The sequence below is a fragment of the Toxotes jaculatrix genome, chromosome 8 (assembly GCF_017976425.1).
Source record: "Toxotes jaculatrix isolate fToxJac2 chromosome 8, fToxJac2.pri, whole genome shotgun sequence".
NCBI lineage: Eukaryota > Metazoa > Chordata > Actinopteri > Toxotidae > Toxotes > Toxotes jaculatrix.
Genome location: NC_054401.1, coordinates 23,336,566 through 23,348,617, shown reverse-complemented (window position 1 = coordinate 23,348,617; position 12,052 = coordinate 23,336,566). Strand labels below are relative to the sequence as shown.

The window sequence follows — 12,052 nt, the reverse complement described above, 5'->3', positions numbered from 1 at the left end:
AAAAAAAAAAAATAAAATAAAATAAAATATGCAATTTGTTTCCATTTCTGGTTGTCAACTCCTAAAGTTTTCCTATCATGGTAAAATCCATGCTTGTTTTTTAAAAACTTTAATAGATATGACAGTGACTGTAGAAAGAAAACAAGCTGCGATAAGTAGCATCTCTGAACCTAAATAAAAACGAGTAGCAGGAAGCTGGAGTATGCTGCTTTTCAAAACATTTCAGGTTAAAGAATTGTTTCATGTTTATCGCGTTTTTCCCATGTTCTCCTGTAGCTCCTGTAGAATTCCCACTGAAAAACATGGTAGGCCAGATCACTAATTCTTTCTGACAGGACTATTCAGCTCAGCTTCTTGCTTGCAGGATGCCTGCATGGAAATTAACTTCTGTATCTTGACAACATCAGAGTTTACAGGTTAGGCCCCTGCTGTGCTACCCACTATTGTTTACTAGAACCATAAAGCCGATAGCAGGCCTCTGTGCCTTTGTGCTGATGGAGGAAAACCTCAATACAGCAATACCTCATCTTAATCAAAAATAATAACAATAATACTTAACCAAATGCCATAAAGACCGCAATTCATTCTCTCATTTTCTTGTGGAGAACAGAGGGGGGAAGACATTCATAATATGAAGTCACTGCTCTTTGTATGCCATAACAGCGGTCACAAAAAAGGGCATCAAAGGCAGTCATTTAATACTTGCAACTTTGTTTCAATAACAAAGGCAACCTGCTATGCACTTCAACTGAACCACAACAAAGAAGCAATGGAAGGTCGCGACCCCGGAGCTCGCAAATGGATGCCGAGTGCTTCAGAGTGACTGTCAACTGTACTTTAAACACAGTGTACTCTGTGCGCCGAGTGGGGCCATTTTAACAAGCTCCCTCCACCCAGTAAAGCTGGTTGGTGGGTTTACTCCTCCAGGGTTTAACAACATGTTTCTCAAAGGAGCATGAGAGACAATATCCTACACACTGTGCTCTCTCTTCTCACAGTCCAGGCCCCCTCAAGCATCTCTCCTTAGTCCCCTTCCCCTGCTCTCTGTAACTCTTTGGACAGGATTAGAGAAATAACAATGTGAGAGTATTTTGCCTTCCATGTCAGAGACTCTTATCCCCCTGATGCCACGTGACATACAGGGGGGAAAGCAAACATCCGGGTGACAGTAATAATTTATGCATGTTTACATTCCTAAAGCGCTGGGTCAGTTGGAACACGTTCCTTCCGGGAAACAGTGAGTGAAGTGAGTGAAGAGAGGAGAGGAGTGAGTATGACATGGCTGGTCTAAATAGAGGAACGCCTGTGAAACACCTCAAAAACACAAAGCAAAGATGAACAGACAAGAAAACATGAACGCAGAGATGATGTTCTTCCACTTTCAGCTGCTTTATGGTTTGGAAAAGCCCTGGCTCAAAAACAAAGATGCAAAATGATAAAGGCTGGAGAACGAAAAGAAAAATTGTGAAAAGAGTGAGTTAATATGGTCCATATGGGGAACTACAGTATGCTGCGCAACAAAAACCTGGCTCTGGGAGATGTGGCGGCCAAAGACTCCGTTTTATAACTGACTGAACTTCAAAACCTGTTTTCTCCTACTCCTGCACACGACATTAGTTTACTTGCAAATATTTTGGCACAAACAGAACGCAGATTGCCATTGCTTAGTAAAAGAGAACTGTATCCAGAGCTCTGACATTCAGCAGGCTGCAGTGTTGTGCTCAACACATTGAGTTTAATACCGAGGCCTTTGCAGTACGACTCTAGGTCCCTCGAAGAAGCTCGCCAAACCCACCATGCCCTGCTCTTAATCTCTGGCAATCAAGAATGATTTAAAAGGTCTGACAGACACCACCCTTTAAGCTCAACAGGAGACTTATTGCATCAGTCATCCTCAACAGATCCACCAAACTAAACCAAAAACCCTGATTCAGATCCACCAATCAAATCCAACAGTTGGGTTTAGGGGTGACTGTGAGGACACGCAGGAATTATCCCATATCACTACAAAAACACTGAGTGTTTGTATAAGCAGGATGCAATGTACTTGTATTACTCATTGAAGGAAGTGTTTGAAAATGCCAGAAGACAATTCCTAGATTAATACCACGACCGTGTTAGTGAAAACAAACACAGGGGAAAAGTGTCCTGACCACCATGATGTAACTATTCAGAAATGATACACAGGCTTTCTCCGCTCATCCGACATAATCTCTTGGTTGGAATAAGATGCTGCTGAATGGACTTTATCAGCAAATACTTCCATCATTAATGATAAACAAGATATCAGCCATATGGTAAATAAAGTGGGGAGAGTAAAAACACAGAAATTTTATTATAAAGTTATCGAGGGGCTAAAGCCAGATGGAGAACTTGGCAGAAGGAATGTGGCTGATAAATGGATGAATTGTCTCTGTGCATGTCATATTAAAAAAAAAAAAAAGAGTATATTAACTCCTTCTCCTACATCCCTGGTCAACTGCAACTTGACTCCTAACATTTTATTTGGTAACTAATTAAATTAAGATGAAGGCCAGATGTGACGAAAGGTGTAATTAGGATACACACTACAGCAAAATTGAAAGTGAATGAGAGACAGAAGCACCCTGGGGTCTGTCTTAATTGCTGTGATCCCGGCTTCCACAGCAGCAGAGTCATCATCAGACTTTCTTTCCTTCATCCTCTCTTCTTTCTTTCCATGGGAATGTGGTAGAGAACAACTGGCTCTCATTAACTGTCACCATCCCTCTTTAGTTTTGAGATTTGTGTGGGGGTAATTTTCTAATCTAATCTCCAGGCCCCAGTGGTAACACATGCCAAGTGTTCCTGAGTGAGGTGGGCTTCATGGTGACAATGGCATCTGAAGTCTGAGGGTGTGAAAGTGTCTGTGGGTGAGCTACTGTGAGAAATCCTAGGTTACATTAACCTTTATATTTGCAACTTGACTTTAAATGTGCATTAATTGTGTCTTTTGTTAATATCAAGAATGAGCTGTAAAGAGCACTGACTCAGTGTAATTACTTTAATCACTGTTTACATTTAGTGGGTAAAGCGAAGTGTGGCAATGCACCGCAACTCACAGGCACGCACACTCAGTACAGCAGAAAGCCATGCAGCAGAGTAATCGTCAGGTTTCAGCCTGGCCCTCGAGATCACTCATCCAAGCTTTCAACTTAACGTCATTAGCTTTGGCATTATGTTTTCAAAAACACAAACAACAAAAGAGACTTCAAACTGCATTGTCTTCAGCATGGGCTCGGCAGTTCACAAAAGCAGACGTCTGAGAGACTTCAAAAAGCAGCGGAGATGCCTTTCATTAGGTCATGGAGTGTTCTTCTGAAACGCCTGCCTGCGCTGCCTGGCGGCCATGTCTGTTTTCTCTGCTTTAGTAACAAGGTCATGGGGAAACAGCAACGGCAGGGAAAACAATAGTGACCTGAGGTGAGATGAGGCTGTTTGGAGCGGGACGGGGTGGGAGGCGCAGGGTTGAGAAGGGCAGATGAACCCCAGGTGGTCTGCTGAGGACTGTGAGTGATGCTGCTGTGATCAGCCCACACCCCAGGGAGCCAGCGCACACGCATACGCACACACACTCGTGGGTTAGGAAAGGGCATGCTCGCAAGCGTACACCGGCCTGTATATGCATTCAGGAGTGAGCGTAAAGACACATGTGACTGCGAACATGTGTGCGCGCTCACAAGACTGCAATACAAATTCAAAGAGCGGCGTGAAGACAAGAACAATCCTGGCTCGGTGTCTATTTACAGAGCTGAAATTAGAAGAGGAGGACTGAAGTAATCTTCCTTTAATTTCTCCCTGGATGTGCTCCCAGGACTGAGTGAGACAAAGGCTCTTATGTGCTGTACGTTAGGTTCTCAAAGGAGAATGATGCAAGACCCCCCTGTCCCCTCATCTGAGTTAGCAGGAAGGGCCTTGATAAGGGGGACATGGAGGACAAGGCTAGAGGACACATCGATATGAGAAAAGACCAAAATTAAACAATGTCAGAAAAAGTTAATCTGACTGTAAAAATGAGCTGCAGACTGCAGGGTCCCTTGGCTGAACTGGACAAGTACAGTTCAAGACAACACCGCGGGAGATGAACAGTTTCAGGTGTTTAAGCCTCATCACTGCAATGGAGGGACTCAGAGGCAGAGTTTAGCACGGAGAGAAGAACCTGTAAGGTTTGAAACAGCACTACTGACTCATCACAACACACATGGTCGTTTTTCTGTTCTGGCTGAAGTACAGGGATTTCAAAACACTGCAGCTTAAATGAGCTGATTTTACCTAAAGGTCTATTCTGAGTGTTGGACTACATGAGGTGCACTTGTTGATTCATCTTTGACGAGCGTGTCTAAAACACTGGAGTGGCTCTAAACAGACAAACCGAAACAGGTGAGGTATGAAATCAAACCCACCTCTATCCAAAGCATCTGAGCTATGTTTTTGAGTTGGGTCTCAAGTGGCTACATGGCACCTATCTGTGCATATCTGTCATTGCCTAGATTTCATTTGGGTTTCCATGACTCTCTCTGGTTTTAGGGCCGGTCACAAGCCTTAAGCACAAAGACATCATTCATGTCACACTTCCATTCAGAGATAGCAGCTGACAGAAGAATGAACACGCTCTTCAAACACGCACTCAGAAAATTTCTAAGGTAAACTGTTATAGACCAGCTAAGGTAATAATAATTTTCACTGATTAATCTCTAGATTCTTTTTGTAAATAACTGATTAATATTTTGGTCTATAAAACGCTGACCACAACTCTTTTTGTTTGCTGAACAAGCGCTTGTTTGTTTTATAATAATAAAGCTGACATTGCAGCCAGTGTTCACTCAGTTGATTAATAAACTAATAATTGTATCGCTTAATAAAATCATGGCTGGCTACGCCTTAAACTGCATGTGGGATATTTAACATTTTACTCCTACGTGACCTGGACATCATACTAGCAGGGAGATTTGGGGGAAAAAAGAGAAAATGTGCCTGAAACCATGGAAAATCTTCCAAATGCCTGGAATGATGTGTGAATTTTGTTTTAGGGTAAATATTTAGTTTAATGAGAGCCGTCCAAGAGGAACTCAGTAGTACTCCAATCAACCGCAGGACCTGAAAAACCACAGCGAGGGAGAAGCAGATACTGTACACTGGTATAGTCGAATGCAAACATTTACATCCACATGCATGCATGCATGTACGCACATGCAAACCCGCACGTGTGTGCGCACACACACTTTCACTACACTATCCAAGTTACAGAGAGAGAGAGAACCCAATACTCTCCATCACCTGTTATTCTAGGTGGAATCTTGCTTATACAGGTGGAGTGAAAAAAATCTGTTTCCTCTTTTCACCTCTTCAGACAAACATTCTGGGCTTTTTCACTGAACAAAGTCTACTATGGTGTGTGTTCATATGTGACTGTAACTAGTTGGCCTGGTGTGCCCTGCTTTTACTAGTCCCCCGAGTCTGTGACCCTGTTTCCCTTGCAGGCAGAGAGAGAGGGTACTCCTGACTCCTCCTCACCTGAGTCGACACCCGATCCCCGGGTTCACGACGGGGGCCCGCTGCCTCTCCTCAAAGGCGCCGTTTGTTTCCCCGACTCTAATAGAATTCCAACCTTCGTGATTTTATCTGGAGTTTTCACGCCAATTTTGCCAAAACTGATTGAGGGCAGAGCAAATTCAGCTGCTACTGATCTCAAATAGACAGGGTTTCCAAGGAGCCAGTTTAAGAATGTACCACGGTCATGCTTTGAGGAGAAAGCTGGTCGGGGTGCAGGGGCTGAAACAGGGAAGGTGAGTTGTTATGACTGGCTGTCAATTAGCAGTTGATTCACACAGGAGGGTCAGTGAGACATGAACAAAAAAGGAAGAGAAAAAAAAAGATACGGTTTCATAACAAAAGAAGGGCAGCGAGATGAACACTGGCTATGAAAATATGTATGTTTAAGATAAGCTGAGACAACAGCGCTTACTTAAGCGATGTGAGGCAGCCAAAATGGAAAAGGAGATGGCTGTGCAAGGAGCCTTATTTATTATTACTCTTAGCAGCAACAGGGCGAATGAAAATAGTACTACGTACGATGGGAAGAGGTCAGGGTGAAAGGGATCTGGCCCTCAGAGAGGGTTAATAGCCAGGCTGACTGGTTAAGGGCTGACCCCTCAGGAATGTCAGCTCCCACATTTATGGACAAATACTTTACACAGACCCAGAAATCAAAGCAAACACCGGATCCTGACTTTCTCTTTCTCACTGTGTCACGTCTCATTTCTCCCTTTATGCTTGTTGCCTCTTGAATTATCTCTCATTTGGCCATTCTCTCAAGCTGTCTACTGTCTTAGCGTCTTCCCTGTTCCTTTTCCATGCTTTGGGTCACTCTCATTTCACTCTCATCTGATGCCTCCCTATTTCTGTTGGCCAGCAGAGCACATAAGAGCTCCTCTGACACCTCACTGTTCGGCAAAGATCGGAGGTCAAGAAAGAAACTTCAGTTCTCAAAGCTCAACAGCTACGAGACAATATGAAACACTCATCACAAAGAGGAGCGGTCTTGGAAAAGGTTTACTTTAAACATACACAGACAAGGATCCAGCCTCAGGTTGCTCACTGAGCCAAGCTTGTCAACAACACCGTGGCTTAGATAAGCTGTCTTATGTGCTTTTGGCGTTACGGCTAATACTCCTACATGAATGAGAACTAAACTGTTCCACAAGAGAGTAGAATAGGTCACTAAGCTTAAATTCTCCCACAGTGTAACATTTAGTAGCATTTGGATCCAGGACTGAGGTGCAGAAAGGTCTTCATTGGTCTCATAGGCTTTATTATTCTATTTACCTGTAACTGATGCTTCAAGAGGGGCAGGTTTCATCTGAGGTGTCTTTGCTGAGTGTCGACTGATCTACATCACAGTACGGCCTTTTTATCAAAAGACAAAACAAAACTTTGCAAAGCTCTGATTCTTCAGGATTTTCTAAAATGGAAAAAAAAACTCACTATCCAAACATTTAACTGTAGCTGAGTGTGACTGTGTGGATGATATGCACAAAAAAAAAAACACATGCATCAGCGAAACACTTCCTTCTCACCACTAATAACTTTAAACCACTGTCCAAACCCACTGACAAACCAAAGCAGCTACTGACCAGCACACTCGTGCCTACTGTAAATTTACTTCTTACAGTGGTCCGTCTTGGCTGGAGAGCTACCCTGCTGCAGTGCTGCACCCTGTGTGTGTCCTTCGTGTTTAAGATTTACATAGATGTAATAGTACAGTAATAACATAATCTACAGACTGTCAAATTCTAGAGTCCATAAAGGAGGAACCACCTCCATTGTTAGTGGAGCTTGATAACATAACTAGCCAACTCTGGATGAACTAACACTTTTCCAACCAGGAGCTGTGCCAGTCCCGGGAGGGAAAAACATGAATGAGAGAAAATGAAGAGCGTGGAAAAGAGAGGAAAGTGATAAAAGGGGGAATGAAAGACAACTAAGATCAAAGCAAAAAGATGCAGGAAACTGAGAAGGAAGGACAAAGTAAGTGGCAGACAGAGCTGCACATAACCTTACAATGTCAACAGGTGATGCAAAAAGGAAGGACACATTAGAGAGAGAGAGAGAGAGGGAAAAAGAATGAGAGAGAGACTAGAGATAAGGCAGGTGATAGGTGATTGAGAGGTTTTTACCCATTGGTGTTACTAAAAACTGTAATTGAGAGTTTCCTGTGATGCCTGATACTTTGTCCCTGAACCTGGATACTGCTTTAGTGTGTGTTTGTGTGTGCACTGGCATATGTATGTGTGCGTGCGTGTGTGCACGAGTGTTGGAGGAAGTCTAAAGCCCTGTTTCCCATGCGTGTAATCATCCCAGGATGAGGTGGAGGATGAAGCAGAGCGGGACTTCCCCTGCACCAGAGGGTATTTTCCTCTAACACTGTGGTACAAGCACATGGCTGACCCGAGCTGCCTCTGTGTGTGTGTGTGTGTGTGTGTGTCACAGAAAGAAGGAGATAGAGAGAGAGTGAGAAAGACATACCAACATGGGACGAGAGAAGTAAAAAAAAACAAAAAACAAACTCTATTCTTGCTCTTTACCAGTTTGGTGGGACAATACTAAAATACTATGGGAGCTTGTCATTGTGGCCACTGAATGGCAGCCAGAAAGCGATGCCAACAATGAGAGTTTACACTGTAAATCTACATAAAGCAATGGATGGCATTAAGGTGGTAAACAGGAGAATGATATAGTGTGTGTGGAGGAAGAAGTGGTGGTTGAGAGAGATGAGAGACTGGCAGTGAGAAGCTTTTTTTTTTTTTTTTAACTTATTTTTCACTCTGAAGAACAAATAACGTCATAGCAGAGCTGAGACAGAATGCAAACACACAACCAGACTCTCAGGTCAGCTGTTCAGTCATAAAGCAGCATTACAGAGCTGGCTCCCAAATAAAAGGCTGCAGACAGTTACCACGCAGAGAATGTGGGGACAATATGTGTGTGCGTGTGTGTGTATGTGGACGTGTTCGTGGGGGTATACACTTCTGTGTTGCCAGGTGACAGTGCCGTTGACAGAGCAGTGAGATAAGTCCTACAAGCTGCTCTATTATCTATTCATAGTTCGCTGACTGTGGGACCTCCTGCTGCCGAGAGCTGCCTGATCTCAGCCCAGCTTCACTTTATCATCATTAACATCAACCAAAAAATACAGAAATGAAGTCAAACTGTGACGGACTGTGACTAATGCTGTGATAAACATGCTAATAATGCAGTGATTTAAAGGGCAACAAATCTGCTTATGGACTGCTCAGAAATCACGTTTCATTTACTCTGCATCTCAATCATGATTTAAGTGGAAACTGAAATGGAAACTGTGGACAACTGGCTACAATGACAGAATGTAACGGATTATGAGAAAATAATCTGTCTCTGTATGTATGTATGTATCTATTGAAAGGTCATAACAGATGTGTGTGTGTGTGTGTGTGTGTGTGTGTGCGAGGACAGATTCTCTCAAAGCTAGAAATGACTGAAATCACACACAAGGCTCGCACACATTGCCCACGCGCCTGGCTTGCCTCACCACTGCCAGGGAACCCAAAAGCCCCTACAAAACAAATTCATTAACCCAGACAATAAAACACAGCTGTGACGGGCAATGGGAACCGTTTAGAAATCTGCATAGAATCTGTTCAAGGCACACAGCGTGTTCTCAAAATGTCTAGGAAAGAAAAAAAAAAAGAAAAGAGAGAAGAAAAGATTGGGAAATAAAAGAGTGAGAGAGGAGCGGTGTTTAATTGAAACTTTAGCTGGGGACAGTGCTGACTGTGAGAGCAGAGATACACAACAACAAAAACAATTCCTCTGCACCAGATGCTGGAGATCCAGGACCTGTTTTTAATTGAATCCTTTGAACAGGTTGTATAAAGGAAGTACAAACAAAACTGTCAAATACTATAAATATCATTACTGAAGTTGAGTTTGAATAAAAAAAACACAACAAAACAAAACAAAACAAAAACATATACATGTTCCAAATCCAGATCGTGATATTGCAGCTATGGAAATACATCTGAACTTTTTGATTATTATTTGTAACATGTTAGCAGGGGGTGGACATCTGTTTCATTATACTCAGCTGGTTTATTCGACCTACATCAGAAGCCTTTACCTGTTCCAAACTCACGTACTACTGATGTTATTTGATGGTGGTGAGTCTCATGAGTTAGCAGGGGGTAGACAGGCTGCTGGCAGGGCAGACTGCAACTGAGGAGAAGCTGCCCTCAGGAGCTGGGGTCTGAGCATGTAACCAAACAATGCTGCAGTCAAATGCACCACTAGAGGGCTCTGCAGCTTGAAGAATGAGCTACTGGAGACCAGTAAGCACCAGACCCGACCATGTCTTACTCATACTGACCTCCCTGCTGCCGGGTCTGGGCCAAGCAGCCGGACAGATGCGGTCGCCAAAAGACTTACGACACTGAGATAGATGGAGGTACAAATAGTTTTACAGAGAGTGTCCAAAAATCCAAAGCCAAACCACATTTACTCAGAGTAACCTCTGCGCTGTGCAGCTGCACAGAGGTGAGGACACACACCGACTGACCTCAGTGTTAATGATACTGTTACGCTCAATAATGGCACTACTATAAAACCAAATGAGTAAAGAACATGGTATAATGCACCTGAAATGAATATGGTATCATAAAAGTAAAAAGTGAAACAAGATAGTTCCCAACAACTGTGCCCAAAAGGCCAATATTAAATGAAAGCAGAGGTATTTTCCCATGCATACTTTCTACATTTCTCAACAGTAGATGGAAGATCATTATATTGCATCACTCCAGACCAGTGGTCATTTCAAATTTCACTTAATCTAGCTGAAGGCAGCATTAACATAGTGGTTAGATGCAAATGTCTCAATAAAAACTTGACCGTTCCCACCCTTTGGATAAACTGGGAAACATGGTTGGGGAAAAAGAACTTAACACTTTGCAGCTACTGTCACGGTGCCCTTGAGCAATACTCTTAATCCCCAGCTCCTCTGGCTGGAACTGCGTATATGTGAAGCTAGCTGTTGCTGGAAAAGTAGGAAAAAATGCTCAGTTTATGTTGCCTTGAGAAACAACTTAAATCAGTCCGATCAAAATGACCTTTCTTAAATGGAGTAAGACGCTTTTTTTTTTTTTTTTTTTTTAACTGTTGCCAGTGGACCTCCCAGAATAGCTGATGAAGTTTCTCATCCTGCCTTAAACCTGGATGAACCCTCTGCAGCCGTTAGCTGCCCCTCAACGGAATCAAGTCAATAATCATTACAAGTCGGGGTGAGGGCTCAGAGATCACCTAAATCAAGACCAGATGCACAACAGGCACCTCCTTAAGACCGACTGCTAAATGAATAAATAAAAGAAGTCAGCAAACTTCACACCGTGTCTTTCTCTTATTTGTTTCAATAGTGTTGCAATAACAAATCTGACAGACTGACTGTGAAATGTCCATTTTCATTTTAACATTAGGTTTTATGATGCTGAACTGCTTTCAGGAGGATCCTGCTCTGGAAGTCAACTGTGTATTAAAAGATAGAAGTGATCAACAAGTAGGTTTAACCATGAACCAGTTGTTTTCAGTATTGTTAAATGGGTGGCCAAGTTGATTTTACAGGCACGGTGCAGTTGCAGGCCTATATGTTGTAATGTTTTGTTTGTGACAGCATTTTAATTTTGAATATTTGACTTCATTAAAGTTTGTTCGAGGAGTGTATCTGAAAGCAGATGTCATTTCCCGTTAGAAAGCTACAGCAGCTCATTAAATATTTGTTTGGCAAAAAAAATGGTTTTATTAAAATACTGTTAACATGCCGTTAGACTACCACCTACACTATTTGCGTCTAAGATGCAAATTATTGGCTTTTAATCCAAACTATAAAAGGGAAAAGTTCAGCTTTCATTGCGCAGGCCAAACATTTTTGTTGAAGGGCCGGATTTGGCCCCACGGGCCGCTATTTGCCTACCGCTGCTTTACGGGATCTGAGTCATCTGATGCAGTCACTGCATGTCGGTACACACATCCCCCCGTAAAGAATCCCAAGCAGAGATAACACTAAAAATCACTCTGTCAACTCTCTTAATTTCATAACATTCCCCCTCCTCCTTGTCTCCTCTGTCCCCTTCACTCCTCTATGACTCCCATCCTCACCACAGCTGGTAAATATTTTTATATTGTGTTCCATTAGAAAGCTTTATTAAGCGGTCAGACTGGGCAAATGGCGCCTGGGAGCTCCCTGTCCTGTAAACAATAGGAAGGGCCCTGAAAGCTGCAGCTGAGCACTGCGCAGTAAACTAAGGCCACATTAGAGCACTGCCTTGCTCGGAGTGAGTAAATATTTAAATGTGCTAGATTCACCCAAAATAGTCAGAGTTGATAGTTAGGGGCACTGTGTAAGGAAAATGGCCGTGATGGATTTCTGAGCAACACTGGCATAGGCCTGTGGAATGATTAGTAAAAGGATGTCTGTGAAGTTGTGGCACTGTGTGAAAAAAATTAACAAGCC

General features: G+C 42.9%; 1 protein-coding gene across 3 annotated transcripts in view; it reads right to left on the bottom strand.

Moving 5' to 3' along the window:
• The window catches only part of LOC121185668 (vacuolar protein sorting-associated protein 13B-like), a 362,080-nt gene that overhangs the window by 139,534 nt on the left and 210,494 nt on the right, over positions 1 to 12,052 (bottom strand). The window lies entirely within an intron of this gene.